The sequence below is a fragment of the Phyllobates terribilis genome, unplaced genomic scaffold (genome assembly GCF_046119375.1).
Source record: "Phyllobates terribilis strain yellow unplaced genomic scaffold, ASM4611937v1 Scaffold_38__1_contigs__length_12584779, whole genome shotgun sequence".
In the NCBI taxonomy this organism is placed as follows: domain Eukaryota; kingdom Metazoa; phylum Chordata; class Amphibia; order Anura; family Dendrobatidae; genus Phyllobates; species Phyllobates terribilis.
The window spans coordinates 6310539-6325032 of NW_027362798.1; positions in this window are offsets into that span (position 1 = coordinate 6310539).

Below are 14494 nucleotides of genomic sequence, written 5' to 3' on the forward strand. Positions count from 1 at the left end.
CATTTAAGAAAGTAGCAATAGTTAGGGTTGGCTGAACCATTCTAACTTTAAGTTTGCCCCTCCAGTCAGCATCTACTATGTAGATGCAATCAAGGCCCTGTAATAAGTCTTTATCACTGTACAGGGCTGTAAGAGTGAAGGCCAGAGTTCCTTTGGAACCTGTAGGATAGACTGGCTTTTGCCAAGTCTTTCCAAAGAAGCTTTTTTGAGCCATAGGCCTCAGACAGGTCCTAACAAGAAAGTGTCATTAGATAGGTTTTTCTTTAGTTAGGATTGATTCAACTACTCAAGCCTCAAGCGCACTCCTCCGGCCAGCAGCTACTCTGTAGATGCAACCCTGGGCCTATGGTAAGTATCTATCCCTGTACAGGGGTGTAATGGTAAAAACCTGGGTTCCCTTGGGATCTGCAGAATGGAGTAGCTTGCACCAAGTCTGTCCGAGGAAGTCTGTTTGAGCCAACAGCCTTAAACAGATCCCAGTATTTAGGAAAAAAAAAAAGCTTCAGTTAGAGTTGAATCAACCACTATAGCCTCAAGCTCGCTCCTCCGGCCAGCAGCTACTCTGTAGATGCAGCCCTGGGCCTATGGTAAGTATCTATCCATGTACAGGCGTGTAATGGTAAAGGCCAGGGTTCCCTTGGGATCTGCAGAATGGAGTAGCTTGCGCCAAGTCTGTCCGAGAAAGCCTTTTTGAGCTGATGGATTTAAACAAATTTCAACATTTAGGAAAAAAGCATTAATCTATTTCAGTTAGAGTTAATTCAATTACTCTAGCATAAAGATCCTAATTCACTTTGTCTAAAGGAAGTTAGTTGGCAAATTTTTATTGTGTGAGCAATGAGGTTATGGAACTCTCTACCACATGAACTTGAAATACTTAATTTTCTAAAAAAAATTCAAGGAGGGCATATGTGTGCCTTTCTTGAATAATGTAAAATTGCAGGTTATCCGTACTAGATTTTGTTATGGGACGTTGATCCAGGGAACTAGTCTGATTGCCATATGTGGAGTCGGGAAGGAATTTTTCCCCTAATATGGGGCAATTAGCATCTGCCTCATGGGGTTTTTGCCTTCCTCTGGATCAACACATTAGCTTTTAGGTTGAACTTGATGGACTTGTGTCTTTCAACCTTAAAACTATGAAACGGTCCCTGTATAGAGGTTCAAGGGTGAAGCCCAGGGTTCATTTGGAAACATCAGAAATGGTGTGTTTTGCGCCCAGTCTGTCCAAGGAAGCCTGTTTGAGCCAACGGCCTCAGAAATATCTTAACATTTAAGAAAGTAGCAATAGTTAGGGTTGGCTGAACCATTCTAGCCTTAAGTTTGCCCCTCCAGTCAGCATCTACTATGTAGATGCAATCAAGGCCCTGTAATAAGTCTTTATCGCTGTACAGGGCTGTAAGAGTGAAGGCCAGAGTTCCTTTGGAACCTGTAGTATAGACTGGCTTTTGCCAAGTCTTTCCAAAGAAGCTTTTTTGAGCCATAGGCCTCAGACAGGTCCTAACAAGAAAGTGGCATTAGATAGGTTTTTCTTTAGTTAGGATTGATTCAACTACTCAAGCCTCAAGCGCACTCCTCCGGCCAGCAGCTACTCTGTAGATGCAACCCTGGGCCTATGGTAAGTATCTATCCCTGTACAGGGGTGTAATGGTAAAAACCAGGGTTCCCTTGGGATCTGCAGAATGTAGTAGCTTGCGCCAAGTCTGTCCGAGGAAGTCTGTTTGAGCCAACAGCCTTAAACAGATCCCAGTATTTAGGAAAAAAAAGCTTTAGTTAGAGTTGAATCAACCACTATAGCCTCAAGCTCGCTCCTCCGGCCAGCAGCTACTCTGTAGATGCAGCCCTGGGCCTATGGTAAGTATCTATCCCTGTACAGGGGTGTAATGGTAAAGGCCAGGGTTCCCTTGGGATCTGCAGAATGGAGTAGCTTGCGCCAAGTCTGTCCGAGAAAGCCTTTTTGAGCTGATGGATTTAAACAAATTTCAACATTTAGGAAAAAAGCATTAATCTATTTCAGTTAGAGTTAATTCAATTACTCTAGAATAAAGATCCTAATTCACTTTGTCTAAAGGAAGTTAGTTGGCAAATTTTTATTGTGTGAGCAATGAGGTTATGAAACTCTCTACCACATGAAATTGAAATACTTAATTTTCTAAAAAAAATTCAAGGAGGGCATGTGTGTGCCTTTCTTAAATAATATAAAATTGCAGGTTATCCATACTAGATTTTGTTATGGGACGTTGATCCAGGGAACTAGTCTGATTGCCATATGTGGAGTCGGGAAGGAATTTTTCCCCTAATATGGGGCAATTAGCATCTGCCTCATGGGGTTTTTGCCTTCCTCTGGATCAACACATTAGCTTTTAGGTTGAACTTGACAGACTTGTGTCTTTCAACCTTAAAACTATGAAACGGTCCCTGTATAGAGGTTCAAGGGTGAAGCCCAGGGTTCATTTGGAAACATCAGAAATGGTGTGTTTTGCGCCAAGTCTGTCCAAGGAAGCCTGTTTAAGCCAATGGCCTCAGAAATATCCTAACATTTAAGAAAGTAGCAATAGTTAGGGTTGGCTGAACCATTCTAACTTTAAGTTTGCCCCTCCAGTCAGCATCTACTATGTAGATGCAATCAAGGCCCTGTAATAAGTCTTTATCACTGTACAGGGCTGTAAGAGTGAAGGCCAGAGTTCCTTTGGAACCTGTAGGATAGACTGGCTTTTGCCAAGTCTTTCCAAAGAAGCTTTTTTGAGCCATAGGCCTCAGACAGGTCCTAACAAGAAAGTGTCATTAGATAGGTGTAACATACCTGGCGGCGTCCTTGCATAGTGGTCCATCTCCCACTGTGCAGGAGCGCGCACTTGATCTCCTGTCCAGAATGTCTCTCTGGCTTCCCTCCATGCTGTCTGTTTGTGTCTGTCTCTGCTGCTTAAGGGCGGCGCCCGATCACTTCCTGCTTTTTGTACCTGCTGTGGGTCACACCCCTTGTGCGTCCTCAGCCTATTGCTGTCTGACACTTGGTATATAGCTCAGCAGCTCCCTTCTATCCCTGCCTGAGCATAGTGTTTCCTTCAGTATGTGCTTGCACTCTGAAGGTGCCAGGTCCCGTTCTTTGTTTCCTTGTCTGCCTTTCCTGGAGGCTGTATTTCCAGGCCTGTCTGAACTGAGTCCTGTATGTCTTCTGCTTTGCGGTATCAGCTCCCGTGTCTGAACTGAGTCCTGTATGTCTTCTGCTTTGCGGTATCAGCTCCCGTGTCTGAACTGAGTCCTGTATGTCTCCTGCTTTGCGGTATCAGCTCCCGTGTCTGAACTGAGTCCTGTATGTCTCCTGCTTTTCGGTATTAGTTCCCGTGTCTGAACTGAGTCCTCTCTGTGTTCTCTTGTCTGTCCTGTCTGAACACGCTCCTAGCCTGTTCCTCCTGCCTTCTAGGGGCCGATTACCTAGACCCGCTCCTGTATCTTGTCTGTCCTGTCTGAACACGCTCCTAGCCTGTTCCTCCCGCCTTCTAGGGGCCGATTACCTAGACCCGCTCCTGTATCTTGTCTGTCCTGTCTGAACACGCTCCTTGCCTGTTCGTCCCGCCTCTCTGGGGGCAGTATTCCCAGACCCGCTCCTGTATCCCGCTGCAGTGTCGGTCTCCTCCGTACACTCAGTTCCAGTCTGAACTCTCTCCTATCCTTTACCTGTTTTGCCTCTATGTCCGTTCCCTTCCTTTTTCTGCAGAGTCTGAACTCGTACCTAACTCCTGCCTGTTGTCTCTGTACTCCCGTTTGTGAGTTTGTGGTCCACTCGCTACTTCACTGCAAGTACCCTGTGGGTGTCTGGCTCTGTCTTTCCCTTCCTGTCTGTTCCGTGTGAACAGAGTCCTGTCCTGCCCTGCTTCTGCCCGCTGCTCCGGCAGTCCTGTCCTGCCCTGCTTCTGCCCGCTGCTCCGGCAGTCCTGTCCTGCCCTGCTTCTGCCCGCTGCTCCGGCAGTCCTGTCCTGCCCTGCCTGTACCCCTCTGCCTGTAATGTTCCTGAGTCCCAGTGTGTACTGGGCCCTATCCCGCCTGTGTTCCTACCTGCTAGTGCCTCCCTGTCTGCACTCTAGCTGTGCTTGCCTTTACCCCCCTGCCTGCATACCCGCCTGCCTGCATACCAGTCGTGCCTGCCTATACCCACCAGTCTGTGTGCCAGCCTACCAGCCTGTTCCTGTATTCCCCTGTGTGGGTCAACAGCCGTGTCCGGGGTCTGTCCTGGAGTAGCACCTGGTCCCTCTGCTCGGTTCCTCCTTGGTGCACTGGCGTCGTATGCCGTCGTGCGACCCTGGTCGGATCGGGTGAATACTTAGTCACGCCCCTCCAGGCATTCACTCTCCGGCACGGTCCAGTGGAATCACTACCAATCACACGCACACGCCGCTTAGCCCGGGCGTGTGCATAACAATAGGTTTTTCTTTAGTTAGGATTGATTCAACTACTCAAGCCTCAAGCGCACTCCTCCGGCCAGCAGCTACTCTGTAGATGCAACCCTGGGCCTATGGTAAGTATCTATCCCTGTACAGGTGTGTAATGGTAAAAACCAGGGTTCCCTTGGGATCTGCAGAATGGAGTAGCTTGCGCCAAGTCTGTCCGAGGAAGTCTGTTTGAGCCAACAGCCTTAAACAGATCCCAGTATTTAGGAAAAAAAAGTTTTAGTTAGAGTTGAATCAACCACTATAGCCTCAAGCTCGCTCCTCCGGCTAGCAGCTACTCTGTAGATGCAGCCCTGGGCCTATGGTAAGTATCTATCCCTGTACAGGGGTATAATGGTAAAGGCCAGGGTTCCCTTGGGATCTGCAGAATGGAGTAGCTTGCGCCAAGTCTGTCCGAGAAAGCCTTTTTGAGCTGATGGATTTAAACAAATTTCAACATTTAGGAAAAAAGCATTAATCTATTTCAGTTAGAGTTAATTCAATTACTCTAGCATAAAGATCCTAATTCACTTTGTCTAAAGGAAGTTAGTTGGCAAATTTTTATTGTGTGAGCAATGAGGTTATGAAACTCTCTACCACATGAAATTGAAATACTTAATTTTCTAAAAAAATTCAAGGAGGGCATGTGTGTGCCTTTCTTGAATAATATAAAATTGCAGGTTATCCGTACTAGATTTTGTTATGGGACGTTGATCCAGGGAACTAGTCTGATTGCCATATGTGGAGTCGGGAAGGAATTTTTCCCCTAATATGGGGCAATTAGCATCTGCCTCATGGGGTTTTTGCCTTCCTCTGGATCAACACATTAGCTTTTAGGTTGAACTTGATGGACTTGTGTCTTTCAACCTTAAAACTATGAAACGGTCCCTGTATAGAGGTTCAAGGGTGAAGCCCAGGGTTCATTTGGAAACATCAGAAATGGTGTGTTTTGCGCCAAGTCTGTCCAAGGAAGCCTGTTTGAGCCAACGGCCTCAGAAATATCTTAACATTTAAGAAAGTAGCAATAGTTAGGGTTGGCTGAACCATTCTAACCTTAAGTTTGCCCCTCCAGTCAGCATCTACTATGTAGATGCAATCAAGGCCCTGTAATAAGTCTTTATCACTGTACAGGGATGTAAGAGTGAAGGTCAGAGTTCCTTTGGAACCTGTAGGATAGACTGGCTTTTGCCAAGTTTTTCCAAAGAAGCTTTTTTGAGCCATAGGCCTCAGACAGGTCCTAACAAGAAAGTGTCATTAGATAGGTTTTTCTTTAGTTAGGATTGACTCAACTACTCAAGCCTCAAGCGCACTCCTCCGGCCAGCAGCTACTCTGTAGATGCAACCCTGGGCCTATGGTAAGTATCTATCCCTGTACAGGGGTGTAATGGTAAAAACCAGGGTTCCCTTGGGATCTGCAGAATGGAGTAGCTTGCGCCAAGTCTGTCCGAGGAAGTCTGTTTGAGCCAACAGCCTTAAACAGATCCCAGTATTTAGGGAAAAAAAGCTTTAGTTAGAGTTGAATCAACCACTATAGCCTCAAGCTCGCTCCTCCGGCCAGCAGCTACTCTGTAGATGCAGCCCTGGACCTATGGTAAGTATCTATCCCTGTACAGGGGTGTAATGGTAAAGGCCAGGGTTCCCTTGGGATCTGCAGAATGGAGTAGCTTGCGCCAAGTCTGTCCGAGAAAGCCTTTGTGAGCTGATGGATTTAAACAAATTTCAACATTTAGGAAAAAAGCATTAATCTATTTCAGTTAGAGTTAATTCAATTACTCTAGCATAAAGATCCTAATTCACTTTGTCTAAAGGAAGTTAGTTGGCAAATTTTTATTGTGTGAGCAATGAGGTTATGAAACTCTCTACCACATGAAATTGAAATACTTAATTTTCTAAAAAAATTCAAGGAGGGCATGTGTGTGCCTTTCTTGAATAATATAAAATTGCAGGTTATCCGTACTAGATTTTGTTATGGGACGTTGATCCAGGGAACTAGTCTGATTGCCATATGTGGAGTCGGGAAGGAATTTTTCCCCTAATATGGGGCAATTAGCATCTGCCTCATGGGGTTTTTGCCTTCCTCTGGATCAACACATTAGCTTTTAGGTTGAACTTGATGGACTTGTGTCTTTCAACCTTAAAACTATGAAACGGTCCCTGTATAGAGGTTCAAGGGTGAAGCCCAGGGTTCATTTGGAAACATCAGAAATGGTGTGTTTTGCGCCAAGTCTGTCCAAGGAAGCCTGTTTGAGCCAACGGCCTCAGAAATATCTTAACATTTAAGAAAGTAGCAATAGTTAGGGTTGGCTGAACCATTCTAACCTTAAGTTTGCCCCTCCAGTCAGCATCTACTATGTAGATGCAATCAAGGCCCTGTAATAAGTCTTTATCACTGTACAGGGATGTAAGAGTGAAGGTCAGAGTTCCTTTGGAACCTGTAGGATAGACTGGCTTTTGCCAAGTTTTTCCAAAGAAGCTTTTTTGAGCCATAGGCCTCAGACAGGTCCTAACAAGAAAGTGTCATTAGATAGGTTTTTCTATAGTTAGGATTGACTCAACTACTCAAGCCTCAAGCGCACTCCTCCGGCCAGCAGCTACTCTGTAGATGCAACCCTGGGCCTATGGTAAGTATCTATCCCTGTACAGGGGTGTAATGGTAAAAACCAGGGTTCCCTTGGGATCTGCAGAATGGAGTAGCTTGCGCCAAGTCTGTCCGAGGAAGTCTGTTTGAGCCAACAGCCTTAAACAGATCCCAGTATTTAGGAAAAAAAAGCTTTAGTTAGAGTTGAATCAACCACTATAGCCTCAAGCTCGCTCCTCCGGCCAGCAGCTACTCTGTAGATGCAACCCTGGGCCTATGGTAAGTATCTATCCCTGTACAGGGGTGTAATGGTAAAGGCCAGGGTTCCCTTGGGATCTGCAGAATGGAGTAGCTTGCGCCAAGTCTGTCCGAGAAAGCCTTTTTGAGCTGATGGATTTAAACAAATTTCAACATTTAGGAAAAAAGCATTAATCTATTTCAGTTAGAGTTAATTCAATTACTCTAGCATAAAGATCCTAATTCACTTTGTCTAAAGGAAGTTAGTTGGCAAATTTTTATTGTGTGAGCAATGAGGTTATGAAACTCTCTACCACATGAAATTGAAATACTTAATTTTCTAAAAAAAATTCAAGGAGGGCATGTGTGTGCCTTTCTTGAATAATATAAAATTGCAGGTTATCCGTACTAGATTTTGTTATGGGACGTTGATCCAGGGAACTAGTCTGATTGCCATATGTGGAGTCGGGAAGGAATTTTTCCCCTAATATGGGGCAATTAGCATCTGCCTCATGGGGTTTTTGCCTTCCTCTGGATCAACACATTAGCTTTTAGGTTGAACTTGATGGACTTGTGTCTTTCAACCTTAAAACTATGAAACGGTCCCTGTATAGAGGTTCAAGGGTGAAGCCCAGGGTTCATTTGGAAACATCAGAAATGGTGTGTTTTGCACCAAGTCTGTCCAAGGAAGCCTGTTTGAGCCAATGGCCTCAGAAATATCCTAACATTTAAGAAAGTAGCAATAGTTAGGGTTGGCTGAATCATTCTAACTTTAAGTTCGCCCCTCCAGTCAGCATCTACTATGTAGATGCAATCAAGGCCCTATAATAAGTCTTTATCACTGTACAGGGCTGTAAGAGTGAAGGCCAGAGTTCCTTTGGAACCTGTAGGATAGACTGGCTTTTGCCAAGTCTTTCCAAAGAAGCTTTTTTGAGCCATAGGCCTCAGACAGGTCCTAACAAGAAAGTGTCATTAGATAGGTTTTTCTTTAGTTAGGATTGATTCAACTACTCAAGCCTCAAGCGCACTCCTCCGGCCAGCAGCTACTCTGTAGATGCAACCCTGGGCCTATGGTAAGTATCTATCCCTGTACAGGTGTGTAATGGTAAAAACCAGGGTTCCCTTGGGATCTGCAGAATGGAGTAGCTTGCGCCAAGTCTGTCCGAGGAAGTCTGTTTGAGCCAACAGCCTTAAACAGATCCCAGTATTTAAGAAAAAAAAAGCTTTAGTTAGAGTTGAATCAACCACTATAGCCTCAAGCTCGCTCCTCCGGCCAGCAGCTACTCTGTAGATGCAGCCCTGGGCCTATGGTAAGTATCTATCCCTGTACAGGGGTGTAATGGTAAAGGCCAGGGTTCCCTTGGGATCTGCAGAATGGAGTAGCTTGCGCCAAGTCTGTCCGAGAAAGCCTTTTTGAGCTGATGGATTTAAACAAATTTCAACATTTAGGAAAAAAGCTTTAATCTATTTCAGTTAGAGTTAATTCAATTACTCTAGCATAAAGATCCTAATTCACTTTGTCTAAAGGAAGTTAGTTGGCAAATTTTTATTGTGTGAGCAATGAGGTTATGAAACTCTCTACCACATGAAATTGAAATACTTAATTTTCTAAAAAAAATTCAAGGAGGGCATGTGTGTGCCTTTCTTGAATAATATAAAATTGCAGGTGATCCGTACTAGATTTTGTTATGGGACGTTGATCCAGGGAACTAGTCTGATTGCCATATGTGGAGTCGGGAAGGAATTTTTCCCCTAATATGGGGCAATTAGCATCTGCCTCATGGGGTTTTTGCCTTCCTCTGGATCAACACATTAGCTTTTAGGTTGAACTTGATGGACTTGTGTCTTTCAACCTTAAAACTATGAAACGGTCCCTGTATAGAGGTTCAAGGGTGAAGCCCAGGGTTCATTTGCAAACATCAGAAATGGTGTGTTTTGCGCCAAGTCTGTCCAAGGAAGCCTGTTTGAGCCAACGGCATCAGAAATATCCTAACATTTAAGAAAGTAGCAATAGTTAGGGTTGGCTGAACCATTCTAACCTTAAGTTTGCCCCTCCAGTCAGCATCTACTATGTAGATGCAATCAAGGCCCTGTAATAAGTCTTTATCACTGTACAGGGCTGTAAGAGTGAAGGTCAGAGTTCCTTTGGAACCTGTAGGATAGACTGGCTTTTGCCAAGTCTTTCCAAAGAAGCTTTTTTGAGCCATAGGCCTCAGACAGGTCCTAACAAGAAAGTGTCATTAGATAGGTTTTTCTTTAGTTAGGATTGATTCAACTACTCAAGCCTCAAGCGCACTCCTCCGGCCAGCAGCTACTCTGTAGATGCAACCCTGGGCCTATGGTAAGTATCTATCCCTGTACAGGTGTGTAATGGTAAAAACCAGGGTTCCCTTGGGATCTGCAGAATGGAGTAGCTTGCGCCAAGTCTGTCCGAGGAAGTCTGTTTGAGCCAACAGCCTTAAACAGATCCCAGTATTTAGGAAAAAAAAGCTTTAGTTAGAGTTGAATCAACCACTATAGCCTCAAGCTCGCTCCTCCGGCCAGCAGCTACTCTGTAGATGCAGCCCTGGGCCTATGGTAAGTATCTATCCCTGTACAGGGGTGTAATGGTAAAGGCCAGGGTTCCCTTGGGATCTGCAGAATGGAGTAGCTTGCGCCAAGTCTGTCCGAGAAAGCCTTTTTGAGCTGATGGATTTAAACAAATTTCAACATTTAGGAAAAAAGCATTAATCTATTTCAGTTAGAGTTAATTCAATTACTCTAGCATAAAGATCCTAATTCACTTTGTCTAAAGGAAGTTAGTTGGCAAATTTTTATTGTGTGAGCAATGAGGTTATGAAACTCTCTACCACATGAAATTGAAATACTTAATTTTCTAAAAAAAATTCAAGGAGGGCATGTGTGTGCCTTTCTTGAATAATATAAAATTGCAGGTTATCCGTACTAGATTTTGTTATGGGACGTTGATCCAGGGAACTAGTCTGATTGCCATATGTGGAGTCGGGAAGGAATTTTTCCCCTAATATGGGGCAATTAGCATCTGCCTCATGGGGTTTTTGCCTTCCTCTGGATCAACACATTAGCTTTTAGGTTGAACTTGATGGACTTGTGTCTTTCAACCTTAAAACTATGAAACGGTCCCTGTATAGAGGTTCAAGGGTGAAGCCCAGGGTTCATTTGGAAACATCAGAAATGGTGTGTTTTGCGCCAAGTCTGTCCAAGGAAGCCTGTTTGAGCCAACGGCCTCAGAAATATCCTAACATTTAAGAAAGTAGCAATAGTTAGGGTTGGCTGAACCATTCTAACCTTAAGTTTGCCCCTCCAGTCAGCATCTACTATGTAGATGCAATCAAGGCCCTGTAATAAGTCTTTATCACTGTACAGGGCTGTAAGAGTGAAGGTCAGAGTTCCTTTGGAACCTGTAGGATAGACTGGCTTTTGCCAAGTGTTTCCAAAGTTGCTTTTTTGAGCCATAGGCCTCAGACAGGTCCTAACAAGAAAGTGTCATTAGATAGGTTTTTCTTTAGTTAGGATTGATTCAACTACTCAAGCCTCAAGCGCACTCCTCCGGCCAGCAGCTACTCTGTAGATGCAACCCTGGGCCTATGGTAAGTATCTATCCCTGTACAGGTGTGTAATGGTAAAAACCAGGGTTCCCTTGGGATCTGCAGAATGGAGTAGCTTGCGCCAAGTCTGTCCGAGGAAGTCTGTTTGAGCCAACAGCCTTAAACAGATCCCAGTATTTAGGAAAAAAAAGCTTTAGTTAGAGTTGAATCAACCACTATAGCCTCAAGCTCGCTCCTCCGGCCAGCAGCTACTCTGTAGATGCAACCCTGGGCCTATGGTAAGTATCTATCCCTGTACAGGGGTGTAATGGTAAAGGCCAGGGTTCCCTTGGGATCTGCAGAATGGAGTAGCTTGCGCCAAGTCTGTCCGAGGAAGTCTTTTTGAGCCAATGGCCTTAGACAGAACCCATCATTTAGTAATAAAAAAGCTTTAGTTAGAGTTATAGCCTCAAGCTCGCTCCTCTGGCCAGCAGCTACTCTGTAGATGCAACCCTGAGCATGTGGTAAGTCTCCATTCCTGTAAAGGGGTGTAATGGTAAAGATCAGGGTTCCTTTTGACCTGCTTATGCCAAGTCTGTCAAAGGAAGCCTTTTTGAGCTGATGGCTCTAAACAGATCCTAATGTTTAGGAAAAAAGCTTATGTGTATTTCAGTTAGATTAAAAGTAAAGCCAACAAAAGAGAATTTAACTTTCCCCAAAAAATCAATTATTAATATAGCATTTACCTGCCCAGATCTCAGAACTAATGCACTATTAGGATGTAGCAATCCCATATAATTTTGTGTGCAGTTTTAATACTATGTAATCACCCCCCTCCATTAATTGGTAATATGTGAGTGGTTGTCGCATCAGTATTTTGCACCTGTATTGCTGTCATCGTTATTATATGGTATGATTAGTACTGAGACCTAGGCAGGTAAACACTGTTGCCCTTTTTTCCTGTGTTAATTCTTGAATTTTGGTGGGAATTTAAATTTGTCTTTGCTTTTAATGTTAGTGTAGGGACTCGCAAGTATGAGGACCCTTGACGCGGGTTGCGAGCTTGTGTATTTTGGCCAAAATATTTACTAATACCTCATATATATCATATATATTTTTTGCACGTTATTTTTATTCAGGGTGCAGCCAGACCCATCAATGTTGGCCTTGTAAACTAGGGTGTCTGTCTTCATGGGGTGTACTTAAAAAGTGCTGGGCAGCCCGCCTAATCTAATAGTTTGGGCTTCACTAATAGGCTGTAAGCCAGACATTGTGCACTACCTATGTGTGACCAGTGCCCTATACAAGGCTTATTTGTGTGCAGTTTTAATACTAAGCAATCACCCCCTCCATGAATTGGTAGGTTGTGAGTGGTTGTCTCATCAATATTTTGCACCTGTGTTGCTGACTTCTTCATTATATGGGTTTGCTGCATCCTTGTAATTATTGTTGCTGTATTTGCTGTGTTAATTCTTGAATTTTGGTGGGAACTTTAATTCCTTGTTTTTGTGACTTTGCTTTTAATGTTAGTGTAGGGACTCGCAAGTATGAGGACCCTTGAGCAGGTTGCGAGCTTGTATATTTTGGCCAAAATATCGACCAATACCTCATATATATCATATATATTTTTTACATGCTATTTTTATTCAGGGTGCAGCCAAGCCCATCTACAGGTGCATCTCACAAAATTAGAATATCACCAGAAAAGTTAATTTATTTCAGTTCTTCAATACAAAACGTGAAACTCATATATTATATAGAGCCATTACACACAGAGTGATCTATTTCACGTGTTTATTTCTGTTAATATTGATGATTATGGCTTACAGCCAATGAAAACTCAAAAGTCATTATTTCAATTAATTAGAATACCTTATAACAACAGCTTGAAAAATGTTTTCAAAATCCAAAATGTTATCCTACTGAAATGTATGTTCAATAAATGCCCTCAATACTTGGTCGGGGATCCTTTTACATCAATTACTGCATCAATGCGGCAATGTGGCATGGAGGCGATCAGCCTGTGGCACTGCTGAGGGGTTATGGAAGCCCAGGTTGCTTTGATAGCAGCCATCAGGTCGTCTGCATTGTTGGGTCTGGTGTCTCTCATTTTCCTCTTGACAATACCCCATAGATTCTTTATGGGGTTAAGGTCAGGTGAGTTTGCTGCCAATCAAGCACAGTGATACTGTTGTTTTAAACCAGGTATTAGTACTTTTGTCAGTGTGGACAGGGGCCAAGTCCTGCTGGAGAATGAAATTTCCATCTCCAAAAAGCTTGGCGTAGCTAAGGTTTTGGTTCAGGGGACCGAAACTTCTGAGTGGGCCTCTAACCAGGTAACCCTGATTCCAACTATAGCGGCGCACCCAGATAGTTGATGTAGGAAAACCTCAGCAGATGACCGCGCTGTTACTAAAAATAATCTCTATACAAAGACCAGCACTGATATTACCGCCATATGGTGACATATATTGATAGATGCCAGTCCTGCAGAACAGGACTCAGCTCAGTTATATATAGTACCTTACAGCTGACGTTCTTTCTGATTAAATTGTTCACTTTTCCCGTCTTTTCCATCTGGCCCAGACCGACACGACAACTTCTCCAGCCAGGACTCAGAGTCTCAGGTATGCAGAGATCACAACAAAGACACATTTGACTCCTTACATTTCAGGCACTGACCACATCTATCCCCAACCTGCACAAACTTCTCATCCTGCTGATACCCCAATACTGAGCCTCTGCTGCAAAATGTGTCCCTATTACTGCACCTACTGTGTGCCCTCTAGATGGTAAAACAAACCTCTAAAATAAAGTAATGCCGTGTGCAAGTGTCCTAGAAAACAGTGCCCACATTGTGCCCCCTAGAAAGTAATAGTGCCCCTTCGACAGTCACGATAACCTGAGTTCCCCTATAACAATAAGTGCCCACCTAAGATTTAATAATGTCCTGAGTCTCCCCCCATGTAGAGCTCCGCTCTAACCAGTATGATGTTCTCCTATTCACGATATAATTCCCCCTCACTGTATAGTACCCCCACAAAGTATACTGACCCCTTAGTAGCCCCCAAGCTGATGGCTCCAACACTGTATGATGGCCTCCACACTATACAAAGACCCCACATTATCTCCCACACTGTATGATGGCCCCCACGCTGTTCAAAGAACCCACATTATCTCCCACACTGTATAAATAGCCTACATATAGTATAATGCACCAGATAGTCCTCAATATAGTATAATGCACTCCCCATAGTCCTTCGTATAGTATAATGCGCCCCTATAGGCAGAGTCTGTAGTAAAATGCTCCCCCCATTGACAGAGTCTGTAGTATAAAGCTCCCCCCCATAGGCAGAGTCTGTAGTATAATGCTCCCCCCCTCCTCATAGGCAGAGTCTGTGGTATAATGCCCCCCCATAGGCAGAGTCTGCAGTATAATGCCCCCCCCATAGGCAGAGTCTGTAGTATAATGCTCCCCCCTCCTCATAGGCAGAGTCTGTAGTATAATGCCCCCCCCTCCTCATAGGCAGAATCTGTAGTATAATGCCCCCCCCCCATCTCATAGGCAGAGTCTGTAGTGTAATGTGCCCCCCCTCCTCATAGGCAGAGTCTGTGGTATAATGCCCCCCCCCATCTCATAGGCAGCGTCTGTAGTATAATGCCCCACTTATAGGCAGAGTCTGTAGTAAAATGCACCCCCCATAGGC